Here is a 19,510-nt window from a genome sequence, read left to right on the forward strand (position 1 = left end):
ATATCTGGCATTCAGAGCACTGATAAGGCTTTTCCCTAGTGTGGATTCTTATATGCTTAGTGAGACTGCTTTTTACACTGAAACATTTGTGGCATTCAGAGCACTCATAAGGTTTTTCCCCAGTGTGGGTTCTTATATGCTCCGTGAGACTGCTTTGTATACTGAAACATTTCTGGCATTCAGAGCACTGAAAAGGTTTATACCCAGTGTGGGTTCTTATATGCCAAGTGAGACTGCTTTTGTCAATGAAACATTTCTGGCATTCAGAGCACTGAAAAGATTTTTCCCCAGTGTGGGTTCTTCTATGCCAAGTGAGAATGCTTTGGTAACTGAAACATTTCTGGCATTCAGAGCACTGGTAAGGTTTTTCCCCAGTGTGGGTCCTTGTATGTATAGTAAGTGCTCTTTTGTCTTTGAAACATTTCTGGCATTCAGCGCACTGATAAGGTTTTTCCACAGAGTGGGTTAATGCATGTCGATATAGACTCGTTTTGATACTAAACCTTTTCTGGCATTCAGAGCACTGATAAGGTTTTTCCACAGAGTGGGTTAATGCATGTCGATATAGACTCGCTTTGATACTAAACCTTTTCTGGCATTCAGAGCACTGATAAGGTTTTTCCCCAGTGTGGATTCTCATATGCTCAGAGAGATAAGATTTACGCCTGAAACTTTTTTGGCATACTTTGCACGGAGAGTGGTTTTCCCCAGTGTGGATTCTCATATGCTCAGTGAGATAAGATTTACGCCTGAAACTTTTTTGGCATACTTTGCACTGAGAGTGGTTTCCCCCAGTGTGCATTGTGTCAAATTCTGTGAGATAAGATTCGTGGCTGTATCTTTTTTGGCACATGTAACTTTTTTCCCCAACTTAGGTTATTTTGCCTTGATTGAGGTGGTTTTGAACACTGAATTTGTTCTCACAGTCTGTGTTTTTATAAGGTGTATTCCTAGAGTTAATATCTCTACGTTTAGTTTTCTTTTGCTTATATGCCACAGTAAGAGTGAACCCGATTTTAGAGTTGGGCTTGTTTAGATAATGTTCAGCATTTATCTCTAAAAGAAATTGTGTGTAATTTTCTTAACACTTCAATTGAGCAAAATATGTCTGAAAGCAGCCCTGTAACACCTGTCGAAATATTTCTAGCAGATAATAGTCTTTAGGTTATAGCCTATCCGGCAGCAACTTATTTTGTGACTGAAGATTTTCTCAAATCTATTTGTATAGGTTCTTAGCAATGCAGTGATAAGGTGTTAGTCTGATATTTATTAATTAAACTGATAAGTACCTTTTTGCACTGACGTAATGGCAGTAACTGAGGGCGTTAGAACGTGCACAGTACGATTGTGGATCACGAGTCTCAGAACATCAGTTCCTTTTACCCTTTCTATGTTTGGTGTAAGGTTAAGGTTTGTAGTTCTGAAGACGAGGATTTATTTATATTACCTATAGCGCAACTGTGCTTATTTAATCCATTTTTATATTTAACAGTTTTACATATCATTCATTCACAGCAGATACTGTTGAGGCGATTTACATAGAAATACAGAACAGTACAAAATAAAAAATAAACAATCTGAGATGGTTATGAACACAATAAAGTGGTGAATTTTTAAGGTTTTCACAAGAGTGAGCAGAGTGGGTCGTGGTTTTCTACCCAGAGTCAGATAGTCTCAAACTTGTGTAACTGGTTAAAAACGGTTGTTGAACAAAGGTAATTTTCCAATCTTTTGGTTGTTAACGTGTCAGCTTCGGAGTCTTCTCTCAGCATCTTTTCTTTGATGGTCTGCAGAAGAAACATTTTGTTATAACTTTCTTTTATGCAGTGTGTGCTTCCTCTCTGGAATTACATGATGTTTTAGATGAAGGTTATTCTGTGCACAGATTTGGCTTTGCTCTGGGTTAATGAAATGCTAAATTAGAGACTTCACTTACAGTATAGTACTTTCCTCAGCTCCCACTTCCTCGCCACACCTAGATTTTGGAAATGGTTTAAACGTAGAATGCTGGATGTCCTTCAGTTTTTCAAAATAATCCTTCTTATGGCACTGACTTCAGTTGCCTGGTGCTAAATCTTCCTTTCTTCGTCAGTATTTTCAATCACCTATTGTATTAAAATTAAATACTTAATACATGAAAATTTCCCAAAATATAATTTATAAGCCAAATCAATGCAGAGTTGCAGAATTTTGAAACTGTTGAGCTGTTTTTCATGGATCACTGAAATAATATCGACTGACAAAATATCGACTTGCCAAAATATCGTGGACAAAATATCGACAGTCAAAATATCGAGTTTGTATCTACAAACAGGTAAGTACAAAAATATCGAGTACAAAATATCGTTAACAAAAATATAGATGTAAAAAATATCGACTTTATTAAAAACAGTGTTAAATTAAATTAATATTAAATTTTAATTACTAAAATATACTTAAAACGACTTAAATTAAATTATAATAATAAAATAATAAATGAAAATAATAAAAATAATTTTTTAAAATCTTATTTGTTGACCCTGAACCCTAAAAATACCCCTTTACCCAAAAACCCAAAACTGACCCTGAACCCTAAAAATACCCCTTTACCCAAAAACCCAAAACTGACCCTGAACCCTAAAAATACCCCTTTACCCATGACCTGAAAACTGACCCTGAACCCTAAAAATACCCCTTTACCCATGACCTGAAAACTGACCCTGAACCCTAAAAATACCCCTTTACCCATGACCTGAAAACTGACCCTGAACCCTAAAAATACCCCTTTACCCATGAACTGAAAACTGACCCTGAACCCTAAAAATACCCCTTTACCCATGACCTGAAAACTGACCCTGAACCCTAAAAATACCCCTTTACCCATGAACTGAAAACTGACCCTGAACCCTAAAAATACCCCTTTACCCATGAACTGAAAACTGACCCTGAACCCTAAAAATGCTCCTTTACCCAAAATTTATCAATATTATTTAATTACCAATTAATTATTAATTAACAATAACAATAAAGTAAATATATTAGAACATTAGGTGTAATTATTTTAATAATTAATATTATTTTTTCAAAATTAATTACTTAAAAATAACACAAAATTATATATATAAAAAATTTACTATAATTAATGTAATTAACTAATTACAATTAATTAATTAACAATTATTTACTAATACAAAATATATTCAAAATTATATTAATTAATTAACTAATTAATATTAATTAATTATCAATTCATTATTAATTAAAAATATTAACAAACATTAATTAATTAATTAATTAATTATTATTAAATTACTTCCCACCCTATTCCCCTATAAACCCACAACCCGCTACAGAATTACATTACGCAATTATTATCAAAACAAAATTCATGTAATAAAATATTTTATAACATTAATACACACTATTCACACATATTATTACATAAAAATACACTATCAAATATTATATATTATTAAAAAATCGATATTTTTGCTATCTATATTTTATACAGTCGATATTACTTCACTTACCTGAAAAACGATATTTTTGTAGTCGATATTATGTCCAGTCGATATTTTGTCCAGTCTATATTTAAAACTCGATATTATGTCCAGTCGATATTTTGGAGTCGATATTTTGTCTCTATACCGTTTTTCATACAGAGCAGAGTGTAGAATTGTAGCCTGAGAGAACTTGGATGTAGGAGTGAGGATTTATAGAATTTTCAACATTTTATTAAGCTCACAAAGGATACATGCAACCTATGGACTTGTAACATAGAATCCCAAAGGCAGAAATTAAAGTCATATGCACTGGCACCAAACAGATATTTAAACAAGCATTTACAATGCAACGGTTTCGCCTTTGCAAAAGTTAGAGCTATTGGCATTGTAAATGACAACATTTTTATTTATGTGTTTGGTCTTGAAAACATAAATAAATGGCATTGTCATTTACAATGCCAATAGCTTAATCTCTCGCAAATGCCACACACACACACCCACAGAGAGCCACACCCACAGAGAGCCCCCCACACACACACCCACACAGAGCCACCCACACCGAGCCCCCCCACACACCCACACAGAGCCCCCCCCACACACCCACACTGAGCCCCCCCACACAGAGCCTCCCCACACACCCACACAGAGCCCCCCACACACCCACACAGAGCACCCCACACACTGCGAGCCCCCCCACACACCCACACAGAGCCCCCCCACACACTGCGAGCCCCCCCACACACTGCAAGGCCCCCCACACACACACTGCGAGCCCCCCACACACACACTGCGAGCCCCCCCCACACACACTGCGAGCCCCACACACTGCGAGCCCCACACACTGCTGCTGTTTACAAGGAGGGGCCGCATGTAAAGGTCAAGTTGGACACAAGCGGAAACAGTTGGAAACAGAAGAATGGTGAGATGGTTGGAAGTTGGTTCTGCTTGGGTATGGAAGGTGACACTAAAGTTACTCCTTTCCTTGTGCTCAAGATGCCTTGCACTGTGTTATGAGCTAAGATGGACCTTGAACACCAAGCAAGAAGTGTACAAGCACCTGCACTTAGCAACAAGGCCAGTGATGTGAGACTACAGGATCAGGTGATACACATAGATCTGGCAATACAGAGAAGGTTGTGAGCGAAAGGATGAAACCAGAAAATGAATGCTGTCAAATAAGAAAGCGCATCTGGTAATCCGCGACAGGCAACAGTTAAGTTTATCAGAAATTGAGGTTTCCTTTTTTTTTACTTGTCTCTACTGCTATGATTCTGGGTAAAATGTAAGAGTTGTTTTTCTACCGCTCTGAGCTCTGTTGGGGCTGCCGATCCCCAGTTCACTGCAGGCATCAGCTCACTGCCGCCCATCGCCTGTAGAAAGTGATTTACAAGCTGCTTGAGCCAATTAGCGCCTGCGTCTTACAACGGGGGGCTCACCAGGGCACCTCTGAAGTACAAATCGGCCGGGAGGCGGCTTAAAGGTGTCCTCCAGGTGTCTGGACCTTCTGGACAGGCAGCGTTGTCCTGCAGCTAAATCCACATGGGAGGGTCCTGTCCACCCCGAGAGCCCGGCCTGTCAATACAGCTGCTGAGCCCAATCACAACACGGCTTAGGCAGGATTTGTTTATTACTGGCGAGGTTAAGTAATTGTCACGGGATATGGAGAGCAGACAGGACTGGTTCGGGTGGGCCAAGTGGGGTGGATTCTATAGATGCCCTTTCTGGAGATAGGTGTCGACCTACATTTCTCACTTCCTAACTTCTGAGAACTTAAAAACGTGACGTATTTGTACACCATGTGCCAGTGAATTTGATGCGTGTTCTGCACAGTTGATGGTACTTCCGGCAGCCACCCTTCAGTACGTTTTTCATGAAGCTCTACTGATTTCAGAACTAAACCTAAACGCTCTGCGTAACGGGTAACATTACCTCCAATGTACCTTATTTAAATCTTTAAACACTTGAGTGACAACTGCACTGCTGGGACAGCAATGTTACCCAGGACGGGGTCCAATTTAGTAAAATTGTACTTTAGAAAAACAAATTGTTGGTAAACACCATCATGAAAACTATATGTGTTTTTGAATGAAATAACAGTTATGCATCATAAGAATGTCACCCCTGTATGTCCCTCATGTCCTTGTACATAAAGATGCTTTGGAAATTAAAGATCGTAGGTGCTACAATTTATATGAATAACTTTCTATTTTTATTTCAGAAGGAACACTTTTTTGCTTCGTGCGGACAGTGGTCACCATAGCACAGTTAAAGAGCGGAGAGTTGGTAGACGACCTTGTCGAAGAGGGCAGGGAAGGGGCAGGCCGAGGGGGTACTTTGTGGGGCCTTACATGAGGTCAACATCTTTTTCCCCTCTCTGCAGGTAGTTGTGCACCAGCCAGCTAAGAAACAGTGGACTTGTTATAGAGGAATATAAAATAAAGTTTAATTTGCATGTAACAAGGACTGGCAGTCGTGTACTAGAAGACCACAGTGTCGTTGCGCTTTGTTCTTTGCTAGCCCATTGTCACTTGAAATAACCGATTGGGCCATGAACTCAGTATAATTCAAATACACATCCAGGCCCACTCGAGCAGGAGTTTTGTTTTCCTGCTGAGTTCCGCCCGTGGGGGGGCTCTATTACTCCTGGAACAGACTCGGTTTGCCTGTGGCCTCCATCTCTGCTGCTCGCGTCCGACAGGTGAGGAGGGCTTGGTGGAGTGGTGGGGCGGTGTCCAGACGCCCTAATGAGATTTGGAAGCTGCTGAGCTTCTGAGTGGGGATGAGGTCTCAGGGCGTAATGGCCTAGAGTTTATGCAGACTCCATGTGTGGGAGGATTATTTTTTTTATTTTTTTAAGGGTTGGAGATGTCAATGGAGAAGGTACGGATGCAATATTGAGGAATAAAGATTAGAAAGGGAAAGCACCAGGGCCCTAACGTTTTAGGACTACGGATGGAGTGGGCAGAGCAAAAAACTATTTGCAGTACCTGGCAGCAAAGCTCAAACTTCTTGTCTGGCGCGAGGATGCAGAGCAGTGGTTATCGATGTAAAGGGTCCGGATGCCCCGAATTTCCTGGTACACTTACCAGGAAGGACCACTGGTGGGGCGGAGTAGCGTGGGGGCGATCCGGCGGAAGCAGATGTAGTGACACACAAAACCTTCTTGCGGAAGGGAAATTCTAAAGGGGAGACAAATAACCTAAAACATTCGATCTATACAAAAATACCCAACGCGCAGCTTGGGTGAATGGCAGACCCTCCCAGGGACCCTGCGGTATGCGCCAGCCCCATCCCGGCACCAGAGGCCATCAGGCCAGCGGAAGTAGGACTGTATACCCCGATTGATTGATTTTGTGGGGGAGCAGGCACGGCCTGCCACCCACCCCCGCAGAGCAGCGGCCGCGCCTCTCGCCACACCCCTCCCAGGTCTCACTACTCAGTCCCACCTACACGGCTCTCGCCCTGCACCCCGTCTCTGTAGCCGGTGGCCAACATTAAGCCTGCAAAGAAAGAGCACCACACTCACCGCGGCCCGGGTTCACCAATGCTCACGAATAATCACCGAAAGCAGCCGTAGCTTTCTGTCCTCGGGCAGCCTTACAGTCGTTTTCTTACTTCCGTTCAGTTCGTCACTTCCGCTTACCTGCAAGGAAAGTGACATCGCGCAGTCCACCCCAGCTCGGAGTAGGGAGCAGGTCGGGTCTGCATCCTCACAGGGAGAGCGAGCAGGCTGGTGTGACAAAGGATGCCAAGACCCAAAAAAAAAATAACCCGCCCACCGCCGCATGACGTTGGCAGAAAGCCTAAAAATCGCCGGAACGCCCACGAATCTGCTCCGGCATTGACGGACAAATCTGTCTTCCAATGGCAAGCCTCCATTTATGGAGCTAGCCAATGGAAGACAGAGGCGGGACTAGGCCAACATACTGTTGACATAAGATTTCGCCTGCGTGAAACGCTGCTTGCGCAGCTTTCGACAGGCGAAACCTAAAAAGACATTGTTACATGTAATCCACTTGCAAGAAAGACAAACCATACTGTCTTGAGCAATAACTTCTTAATTTTCTTGGTGGCCGGTTCCTCAAGGATAACTTGTTGAAGGTAGGGTAATATTTTTGCTTGGATAGATAAACAGTCTATGGATTCAAATACACGCTCATAGGGTAGGACAGAAAAGAAGGTTAGGATCAGGATAACATTTAGGAACGTGTTTTTAGTTTTAATGTAAAATGTGTTCATGCTCAAGACTGATTTCTATACAATGAACAAGATCAACTGGTAGCATCCAGGGTGACCTTTGTAGATGGATGGCGATGGTTACCACCTTCAAAAGATCCTAGAATCACACTGTTATACAAGGGGCATGGAAAGGGGAGACCACTCGGTCCCCCCGAACGTATGGCTGGGTGCCCCGCCCACCCGAGGAACCTTTGCGGGCGGGGGGCGTGACCCGACTGGTATGCTCAAAGTGGCGTGGTCGGAGCACGCCCCCGCCGCCTAAGAAGGAGGTCCTATGACTCCGGGCCCGGAAGTCCGTGTATTTCCGGGCGGGAAGGAGGATGCCGCCCCGCCCCCCGCTGGAAGCTTAAAAGGCGAGGAGGTCTGAGCAGGCATCCTCTTGTTCTCGCGCTTTGGAGGCTGCACCACTCGACGCCTGTGAGCCCTCAACGAGAGCAAGTAGCGATTTTGAGCATGGTAATCGTGTGTCTTTCTCTTTCAGTTCCTGGGAAGCGTTTTTGGAGTCCGGAGAGGTGAGGTTAAGCGGATTTGCGGAACAAAACAAGAGCGGAGATGCCGGGATAAAAGATCGCAAAGGGCGTCGAGATGAAGCGCTTGCTACGCAAACTGGTGAACAAGGTTTCATCGATGGATAGGAGGTTTGGTAAGGTGGACCAGCTGGGTCGCAACTTGGCCGAGCTACAGAGAAAGGTAGAGGCACAGGCAGGGCCCTCAGGAGGGCCGAAGAAGACTCGGGGTCCTGCCCTGCCGAATGTCACACCAGGTGGCAGAGGGAAGAGCAAGAGAGGCAAGAAAGGGGCCAAGGACGCTCCGCTTCCCGAGGTGGTCCCGGTAGCACCGTCCGCATCTGTGCCCGATGGGGCCCCGGTAGCACCGACTACACCTGTAGTTCCGGTGGTGGTCCCGACTGATTCTTGGCCTGCCGATCCCAGTGATTGTAACCCCACTGGAGAAGGAGCAGATACCCCCTGAGTTGGCCGCGCACCTGGCGGCGGTCCTGCCATGGCTAAAAAAGGGGGCCGCGGGGTCTGCGCCGGCGGTAGAACCCGCTGAGGAAGCTAGGCAAATAATTGAGCAGCTTAATCGGGCAAGGAGTGTCGGGGCTGGAAATGTACTTTCTCCCCCTCTGCAGGAGACACCCGCAGTGACGCCGGAGAACCAGAAGACGGCGGTTCCAGCCGGCGAAGGAGCGGTTGAACAGGGTAAGAGAACTCTCCCGATCATGGGGGATGGCGTGCTACCTTCTAGGCGGCAAAGCTTGGCGCAACATGTGCCCATGGCAACGAAGGAATTGATTTGGGGCGACAAAAGTATAAACATGTTTTCTCTATTGACGGACAACCGTGAGTTTGAATACGCTAAGAGTCAGAAAGAATGGATGCATCCCGGTGAGGGGAGAGCAAAAATGGCGGAATTCCGGGTAGAGGAATCAATAATTAATTGGGCCAGGGCTTTCTCGGTGTTCGTCGCAATGGTGGCGGAAAATCTCCTGAATTGTTGGCGGATTTGGCATGTTATCAAAGCAGGATAACGAGTTTCCATGAAAAATACGGGGGGGGATGTATGGAGAGGTTATGATACTACATTCCGAAAGGAAAAGGAATTTAACAATACATTAACGTGGGATCGTTTGGATACCGTTGCATGGCATGCTCAGTTTACCCCGGATATCGGAGGTGCGGGGGTGGGCCATCTAGTTTTAGGCCTTACCACCAGAAGCGGGCCCAGCCCTTTCAGACACCGTATGGGGGAGACCAGCAGGCCAGAACGGGAGGAAATGGCAACAAGCGCGGGGTGTGTTGGGGTTACAACAGAGGGTCGTGTCCTAAACCGCAAGGCACTTGCAGGTTCAGACACGCATGCGCAGCCTGTGGTAACACCTCACACCCCGAGGCGACGTGCAGATCAAAGAGCAACGGAGTGGGGACCAGAGGAGGGGCGAAGCAGGATGGACACGGCGGCCCATCGGGTTAACCAGACACCCGTGGACATCCTGGCGTTGACCCCCTGGCTGAGTAAGTACCCCGATCATGCGTCCGCAGGGACCCTGCGGGACGGTTTCTCTCATGGTTTTAGGATCCCGGTAGGCGACTTTAGGGGTGCCCCGGTATGCAAGAAACAATTGTTGGTAATGCAGAACCCGGCCGTGGCCGCTGAAAAAATTGCAAAAGAGCTTCGCCTGGGGTGGATTGCAGGGCACTTTGGGGATATACCGACTGAGGATTTTGTGTGTTCCCCTTTGGGGGTGGTGTCCAAGAAAGAGCCAGGCGAATTCAGGCTGATTCACAATTTGTCGTCCCCAAAGGGGGCATCTGTAAACGAGGCAATTGATGAGAACATCTGTAGTGTGCGATACGCATCTTTTGATGATGCAGTCGTCATGTTAAATCGCCTCGGACCAGGGACATTGTTAGCAAAATCTGACATTGAATCTGCATTTTGACTATTGCCTGTACACCCTGATGATCAGCACTTGCTGGGGTTTGCGTTTCAGGGGAAGTACTATATGGATATGTGCATGCCGATGGGTTGTTCAATCTCTTGTGCTTATGTTGAAATGTTCAGCTCACTCCTGGAATGAGCATTCTCGAAGGCCTCGGGACACCGGCATGTGATGCACTATCTAGACGATTTCCTATTTGTGGGCCCGGCGGGCTCTCAGGACTGTGCACGGGCATTGCAGGAATTTTGCGTGCTCATGCGTCGTTTTGGGGTCCCGTTAGCACCAGGTAAGACGGGGGGCCAACAACCTCCTTGGAGTTCTTGGGTATTGAGATAGACTCCGTGGAGGGTTGCTTTCGCTTGCCCGCCGAAAAAATGGCCAAATTTAGGGCTTCCTTGGTTCAATGTATTAAGAACGACAAAGTATCTTTGCACCAACTTCAGCAGACCGTGGGCCAGTTGAATTTTGCCTTGAGGGTCATCCCGATGGCCCGCCATTTCTCACGGTCCATCGCGCAGGCCATGGTGGACCTCAAGGAAGGCCACCATCGGACAAGGCTGTCGGCAAAGGTTCGCCAGGACATGCTCATTTGGCTGGCATTCTTGGCGGACTTCAATGGCCGAGTAGTCTGGAGCAGGCCTCCGGCCACGTCGGCAGAGTTGGTTTTATGGACAGACTCTGCGGGCAGCACAGGTTTTGGCGCAATCCTGGGTAACCGCTGGTCGGCACATAAATGGCCCACGTGGTGGGAGACGAGTGGGCTGACAAGCAACATTGGGTTTTTGGAACTATTCCCGATATGGGTAGCATTGTGTGCTTGGGCAGGTGAGTTTCGGGACCGATCAGTTGTATTTTGGTCCGATAACATGACTGTGGTTGAAGGCATTAATCAGCAGGTGGCGCGCTGCAAATGGATACTCCGGTTGTTGAAGGAGATTGTACTGACATGCTTGAGATTAAATGTCCAATTCAGGGCGAAACATGTACCGGGTGTACTAAATACTGCGGCTGATGCACTCTCTCATTTCAAAATGCGCCTTCAGGGAGTGTTTACCTTCAGCGTAGCAAATGGCGGCACCATTTCCCGAGGCGCTATGGCAAATCGGCGCCCCAGACTACAGAACCTCGTGGCGGCCAGTCTAGTGCCCAGGACGAGGAAAGCATACGAAGGGGCGTTGCACGCTTACTGTGCCTTTTTGGGTCCAGATTGGGAGAGCAGATGGGGTCAGGAGGATTCTTTTACCCAATGTTTGGTGGCACTTCACGAGGAAGGCCGGTCGGCGGCGACTGCTAATCGGTATAAGGCCGCCATATCATTCATGGCACAGCTCCAGGGGATCAGAGACCCCACACATTCCTCTGTAGTCAGGAAATCGTTGCGGGGTTGGCGTTGCTTGGAGGGGCGCAAGCTTGATAACAGGCATCCGATTGGATTTGAAAGATTGTCGGCCTTATTGGTTAAGTTGGGGGAGACATGTTTCTCGCCTAACGAGGTGATCTTGTTCAGGGGGGGGGGGGGGGGGGCTTGCTACGACATGCGGACGGCTCCCCGCGAACGAAATTCCAGTTTCAGAAAGTGCTGACAATCACGATTGCAGCAGCGGGGTTAAACCCGAGTGATTTTGGAACGCATTCGTTCAGAATAGGGGCCGCTACAGAGGCAACGGCCAGGGGTATGCAGGCAGACAATGTGAAACAGTTGGGGAGATGGTCATCGGACTGTTTCAAGCGTTATGTGCGATTGCATATGTTATGATTGTGTTAGAAACACACTCACGCTGCCTGTCTTTTTGTTTGGATTACAGTTTCACGAGCCTGTGACGCGGGGCGGAAATTGGGGTCGACCCAGGATCAGCGAACAAGCACTTCGCGGGCTACGATGAGAAGTCGATCGGTATGGGTCGTGGGCCACTCATACGTGAGGCGGGCTGGAGAGATATTCAGGGCAGGTGATGCGATTCACACACCTGATAATTTATGGTATAATATATCTTTCCATGGGAAAGGAGGTCTGGGTATCAACTAGTTGCAAGATTTTGTCGAAGATCTGTTAGGGCGGCACAGGTCACCGCCATCCATTGTGGTAATACATGTAGGGGGCAATGATTTGGTAAAATTGGGTAGGCGGGCATTGATAGAGCGCATCCTACACACAGTTAGTTGGCTGGCGAAAACACTCCCGGGTTCAACGATAGCATGGTCACACATAGTCCCCAGGAAGGTATGGAGGGGGGGTTTGTCAATTACAGCATTGAATAACTCAGTTAAGAGGGTCAACAACAAGATGGATAAACTGTTTCGGTCTAAACACCTCCAGAGTATTCCTCATGGGTGCATATGGGGGGATCGCTGTTATTCACAGGATGGGGTGCACTTGTCCAGGGAGGGGAATGATATTTGGATTGGAGACATAATAGCATGGCTAGTGGGCTTGGAGAGACATGACCTATAGGAGCTTTTGGGGGGGCCGGATAGTCGGTCAACTATCTGGCCTGTGGCGGTAAGGTCATGATCGGTGAGCAGAGATTTCAAGGTCCCCAGGGGGCGGGACCCATTATGGATGGGATCGCTCGAGGGGAGGGGCCATTGGCCCCTCCCATTTGGAGGGGCAGCACCCATTAAGGATGGGGTGCCCGGCGGGAGACGGCCATTGGCCCACCTAGAGGGGGAATTGGGCCATCGGCCACACCTAGAGGGAGTGTTGGGCCATCGGCCACACCCAGGGGAGGGTTGGGCCATCGGCCACACCCTAGGGGAGTATTGGGCTATAAGCCCCTCCCGAGAGTTGCACTTCCCGGCGGCCGGATATCCGCATGGCGGAGCTAGTGCGGGGAGAGTTCACGCTGTCCTTCTTAGAGTCACCCCGCACGGGAACTCAGACGGCCTTAAGATGGCGTCGAGTGAAGGGGGCCCCCATGACAAGGGAAGCTATGGTTGGCTATGAGGGTAAAGCCCTCTGCGCATGCGTCACTACGTGTGGGTGCTATTGGTTGGCTACGAGGGTAAAGTCCTCTGCGCATGCGTCACTACGTTGGGCGCTAGTTGGTGATAGGGATGTGACACCGGTTAAGACCTTTCCGTTGGCCCTTAACGTTAGGATGTACAAAATTCGTATGCAATGCCTGATGTTAGTCTTGGTTAGGAAACCTTTTGTATTAGAGATTTGTTAAGGTTAGCCTCGAAGATCTGTCAACATCAAGTGTAATGGAAAGTGAATTTTGTACATGTTGAAATGAAACGTTTTATTTAAAGTTTTAATTTTGTTTCATATTTTAATAAATACGGCCGGGGGGGTCGCAAGGCCCCCCTGCCTTCCAAAAGTTCAAATGTGTCTGTCTCCAACCATTGGGATTTCGGTGGAAGGGGTGGCGGGCATCCCTGACCATATATGCTTTTGGTGTAGGCCTTTGTCTAAAGTGTTGTTTTCTATTTCATCTCATCAGATGTATTTAATGTTATGATTTAATGCAACTTTAAAAACCTTTTGCTGTAAAGTACAAGTTTGATGCCTCTGATGGTTGTATTTTATACCTGCTCATATAGCGAGGAGCAAGAAGGCTTACAGTGTGTGGATTACAAGTCAAAAATAAAGAACGAGGATCTGCATGTAGCTTTTCCCGCAAAAGTCACACCTAAGAGAAATCTCCGTATTTGGATGGGCCAACAAAGGATGCTGGGAAAACAGATTTGAATAATCGTGCTCCAATATTTTCTGGGCCCAAAAGGTTTCAAGAAATGGTCCTCTTCTGAGGAGAAAAATGGTGGTCTCGTCAGTGTGCTAAATAACCCTAAAGAAGTGCGAGGATTTTGAAAAGAGAAACTAGCGTAGAATAATAGGTAGGCTAATTCTGTTCTGCAGAACTTCTGAAAAGGGCAGCTCTGCATATGAGCACTATATTTCAATAATACGGTGTTTAAAGGACTTCCTGAATGAGGTATAAATAGGTAAAAATAACTGCCTGTTAAGATTGGCTTTGCAAATTCTATCTCAAGACCATGCCTTTTTCAGTGGCTCTTCAATGACATTGATGTTATTCTTCAAGAACTCAAGGGGGCCCCCCTTTGTCGTCTCTGTTCCCACCTACTCTCTTTTCAAGAGCACGCTTTCCTCTGTTCTTGATCAGCCTCATCCATTCCCATCCTTTGGTGACCGGGAATAATAATCTCCAAGGTTCAAATGAATCCTTCTGTAAGGAGCTGAAAACATTGAGACACAAACTGTTATCTTTGTGATCTAATTTAATTAAATTAAATGCAGAAAAAATTAATGCAATTGTGCATTATAAACAGACTCAGTGCCTTTTAAAAAGAAACATCCGTAAAGCATGTCAGTCGACAGGCTCATCAAATTAATAACCTGAAATTTAGATGTAAGAGTTGCCGCCTTCAATTGCCAGGAAAGATCAAACTGGTAGATTGTAAACAGTACAAAGTCCTCTGTTACCTAGGAATAATGTGCTCTACAAAGTACCCAGGTGCCTGCTGTGCCACCAGGGATGGTGTCAGCCTGACAGTCTATCTAAGTTTGAAGGGACATCACCTGCAGGCTGAATTACTTAATGGAGAAGCTGTGTACCTGTCCTGAAGAGCCTAGAAGTCTGCCTAGAAGCCTGCCTGTCTGGTAAGAAAGGGAAATGAGTTTGACTATCCAGCAGGAGGACAAGGCTGTCCTTGAAGAAGCAAGGTCCGACACATCCTCGTTATTTGTAGGGCAGGCAGGAAAGACATCCAGCAGGACCAGCTAGTCTGGGGGACCCCCTCCTCCCCCGCCAAGACTCTCCCAACAGTTCAAGGCAGAAAATAAAACTCCACGGCAACGTGATTGTTGAGGCCCAGTGGGACGATTGTGTGCTGCCAACTGCCCGTTCAAGGTTGCATTTGCCAAATTCCTAACACATCAGGGTCTGAATCTACTGGCTTCCTGGAGAGCCTTTGTTGGGCTTTTAGCAGCTGAATTTCTGGCTACTCTGTGTCAGAGGCCCATGAGGGACTACAACTACTCCAGTGTCGAACACCCTGTCTGAGCTTACGCCTGTGGTCCAGCCGGCCACAGTGTGGGCTTAATTGCTGACGGTCGGGCCTCCAGAGGGGCTGCACTTACCAACAGGCCAGGTGTGACTGCTATCTTGGGACTGCTGATCTTCTGGCAAAGGCAAAGAAAAGACAGAGTGGGTGCCCTACTGTATGCAACCTTACATCCAGGACAAAAGCTCTCCACAAAAGCCTGCTGGTGGGTCACTGCTCTCTCGAGTGTTCGGGCGTGCCATTCAAGTGCCGGGAAACAGGAAAGAAACCCAGACTAGACTAACTCATCCAGTGGAAGGATAAGACGCTTACGACAGAGCATATACGCATTGGGGTGACTGGAGTGACAGAACTGCACCTATACTATATTCATGATACTCCTAAATGCCCCTAGAGGGGAAGAGGGTATCACCACTGGACGCACCTGTCTGCTGCACATGGTAGTCTGGCATGCCTGCACTATCTTTTCACCCGGACTGTCCATGAAGATGATTTTAGGGCCGCTACGCACATAGCAGGGGGAATCTCAGACCATTCGCTGGTGGAGGTGCAACTCGATGGTCCCGTTGTGGACTTCATCCTACCCCCAAGGGTTGATCCGTGATATTTAAAAGACAAGACGTTCAAAGCTTGTATGAGAGATAGTGGTACAAAAGGGGGTGGTGATGGACGGAGCATCTGAACCAATCAAACACTCACACCCAGTCCACAGATCTGGGTTTAATCCATCACCATTCTTTAGCCCACCCTGCCACCCCAGTTCAGACATGGCCATATGCAAATCAGTCTGCCCCTGTGCCCCATGGGAACAGTCCAGCCCGAACTGCCAAGCCATGCCTTCCCTGGACAGGAAACAAGCTTCCCGGGACCGGTTTCTCGCATTTCAGCCGCCTTCGGCCCGGCTTGCTTGAATCCAGTGGCAAAGTGAGCAAGGGACTCACGTCTGAGCATACCCTGCCACACTTTATGTATGAGAGATAGAGCAGAATTCTATTTTAGGGAGAATGGGCGGCCTGTTGAATCAGCTTGCGTGCTATAGGGTGAATTCAAGGCAGAGATTTGAGGCTAGACACAAGCCTTGATTGGGAGAATGTCGAAGGAACGTAAATTGAAGTGCGAGGCTCAGGACAAGGAATGTGCTTTCCTGGAGGTTCGCTTGGTAAGTGGGGAATCAGTTTCTCTCCCATTACACCATCAACTGAAGCAGCACACATTAAGAGCACTAATGGAAAATAGTGTGCACTCATGAGCTGGCTACCCAGCATTGTCTCTATGATGTCGGTGAATAACAAATAAGGCCCTAGACGTACTAGACCAAGACCTGACAGGCTAAATAAATAAGCAATGGGACCTGATGAGCTCCCGTTAGAATTATATAAAATCATGATGGATAAAATCAGGGAGTACCTCCAGAGTATGTTTCAGACTGCCTGAAAATAAAGATGTCTCCCGGAGGACCAAAGAACGTCTGAGGTGGCGGTCACCCCAAAAAGGACGAACCAGCAACTGAGTGTGAGTCTTAAAGACTTATATCCCAGCTTAATATTGAGACTAAGGTACTTGCGAACGCCCTGGCGATCTGCCTGCGGACAGTAATTGCAACAGTGGTACATCCTGATCAATTGGGCTTTATACCACACCAGGGAACGCGCTTAAATCTCCGACACCTTAATGGAGTACCATATGCAATAGGGGATTCCTTTGCTGAAGCAGTGGCGCTGCTGTTAAGCTCTTGTTTGTATTTGTATTTATATTTGTATTGGTTATTTGTAGAGCGCAACTATTGCTCCGGAAGGAGCATCCTGGCGCTAATAAGACAAAGTGCATACAATTACAGGTACAGAGTTAAATGGTTGGAACCAGAGGAGGCTAGGTTCCGAGCGAAACTTAAAACATTTCTCTATACTAAATAAGTGTCCGCTCAGTTTCTGTGTCCCCTGCTAGCTGCCTCTCCCACTTTCAGCGCGTGGACACGCCGGTGTGCGTAACACAGCGCTCTACAAATGTCCCAATAATAATAATAATAATAATAATTGTCATTACATACTCATCTGGAAGATTGAAGATCCAGGTTTTCAGAAGCTTCCTAAACTGGTTTTCCTGAGTCAGCAGTCTAAGGTGTTTGGGCATTGCATTCCAGGCCTTGGATGATAGGAAGGTTAGGGTGTTACCCCCCTTGGTTTTATAGTTGAATTTGGCCAATTTAATTAGATTTTCTCCTGCGGATCATAATGTCCTAGTAGGATTGTAATGGGGGAAACGCCTAATGAGATACTTCGGGCCGGCGCCATTGAATGCTCGAAAGGCGACAATCAAGATTGTAAATAAAATCCTCTTGTGAAGAGGCAGCCAATGTAAAGTCTTTAAGGCAGCTGACGCTGAGGATTTCCTTGGCAGTTTAAGAACAAGTCTGGCCGCTGCGTGTTGTACGCTCTGGAGTTTTTTTTGTGTGGTTTTCTTAACGCCGGCCATCAAGCCATTGCAGTAATCCAAACGTGCGAGGATTAGAGCCACAGTGACAGCTTTTCGTGAGTCGATGGGCAGGAAGTCGAAAAATTTCTTTAAGGATTTGATACTACTAAAGAAGCTTCCTGCAACATTCCTCACATGTTGGTCAAATGAAAGCTCGGTGTCACATAAGACCCCTAGATTTCTTGCTGATACCACAGTTTGTGGGGGAGCAGGAGAGTCTTCAGGCCACCATTTGCTGGGACAAAAATGCTGGGACTTTCCCATAGGAAGAATCTCTGTTTTATTTACATTGCATTTAAGATGGTTTTTATCCATCCAGAGAAACACATCCTTCAAACAGTTCTTGAGGTTTTGTTCAGCATTGGTAGAACTCTTCTCAAGAGGTACAATGAGCTGAGTATCCTCGGCATACGTTGTTACAAGTATGCCGTATGATTCAATGAGGGAGATAAGAGGAACCATGTAAATATTGAACAGGAGTGGGCTCAGAATAGAGCCCTGAGGGACTCCTGACAATACCTTTTTTTCCTTAGAAAGGAAAGGACCTAATGCAATTGTTTGTGATCTCTCCGTCAGAAATAAGATGATCCATGTCAATACTACCGCCGAGATTCCAATATCTCTAAGTCTCCCTATCAATATTGTATGGGAGATGGTGTCGAACGCCGCTGTGAGGTCTAATAAAATTAGAACAGCGTTCTTTCCTTGGTCCTGCAAGATTTTTATGGAGTCAGTGAGTTCAATCAGGGCTGTTTCTGTGAAATGGTTCGGCCTAAAAGCCGATTGTTGAGGATGCAGGATACTGTTGGTCTCTACGTATCTTTTTAGTTCTTTGTATACCATCTGTTCTGTAATCTTGCCCAGAACTGGGAGAAGTGAAATTGGGCGTAGATTGGCCAACTCTGTGGGGGATTTATTGGGTTTTTTCATCAGGGGTTTTACGACTGCTTGTTTCCATTGGCATGGGACTATACCTGTATTAAGAGAGGTATTTACAATCTTGTTTATCGAAGGATTGACCACTTCGATTGCCTGATGAAGAATTCGTGGGGGGCACGAATTGGAAGGGGCACCTGATTTGCAAGCAAGAATTACTTCCCTGGTTTGGGTTAGTGACACTGGTGTAAAGATGCTAAGACTACCAGCTGCATTTTCTCCCTGGAGAGACGGGATCGAGGGCTGATAGACTTGAAGAACTGGAAAATCCTTTTGTATAAGATCAATCTTTTCCACAAATAAATCTGCAATTTGATTGCAAAGTTCTAAGGAGGGTGGAATTTCCAGCTGTAGGGTTTTTGGATGCGTAAAGGTCTTTACGATGGAAAATAATGTTTTTTGTTTTTGTTTTGCTTCCTTTATGGCGTTAGTGTAATACTCCTTCTTAGCGATTTTAATAGAGGCTAGATATATTTTCCTCTGTTGGACATAAAGGATTCTGTGGGCAGGATCGTAGGTTTTACGCCAATTGCGTTCACCTTTCTTACATAATAGGTGGAGCGCTGCCAGTTCTGGTGTGAACCAGGGGGCATTCCTCTTTCCTCTTTTTTCCATTCTATGGGGATGTTTCGGTGAACGCGTTTTGTAATCTCTTGCTGCATCCAGCTGTGAAAGTGTATTGAATCTTGTTCAGCATTGCCGGACAAGTTGGGAGTCTGAGTTTGTATTATGGGTTGAAGTTTAAAACTGTCTTCGACCTTGGTCCAGTTTATATTATTTTCTGACTGTTGACTCAATTTCAATGAGTTTGGGAGGCGTGACGTTCTGATGCTAAAGGGAATCAGACTATGATCTGTCCAAATTTGTGGGATGGGTGTGTGGATGTTCAGAAGGGGAAAATTCGTGCATATCC

The 19,510-nt window shown here is 46.2% G+C and overlaps 1 long non-coding RNA gene across 2 annotated transcripts in view; it reads right to left on the reverse strand.

The window, feature by feature from the left end:
- LOC147737603 (uncharacterized) overlaps positions 1–19,510 on the reverse strand; it is a 146,754-nt gene that overhangs the window by 67,735 nt on the left and 59,509 nt on the right. The window contains exon 4 of one of the 2 annotated variants that reach the window (XR_015299883.1): positions 1,943–2,105. The exons of the other annotated variant lie outside the window; for it this stretch is intronic. This is a non-coding gene — a long non-coding RNA (uncharacterized LOC147737603). Of the gene's footprint in view, positions 1–1,942; positions 2,106–19,510 lie in introns of those variants that run through there. 2 annotated transcript variants of the gene reach the window in all.

The sequence above is a fragment of the Lissotriton vulgaris genome, chromosome 1_1, assembly GCF_964263255.1.
Source record: "Lissotriton vulgaris chromosome 1_1, aLisVul1.2, whole genome shotgun sequence".
NCBI classification, from domain to species: domain Eukaryota; kingdom Metazoa; phylum Chordata; class Amphibia; order Caudata; family Salamandridae; genus Lissotriton; species Lissotriton vulgaris.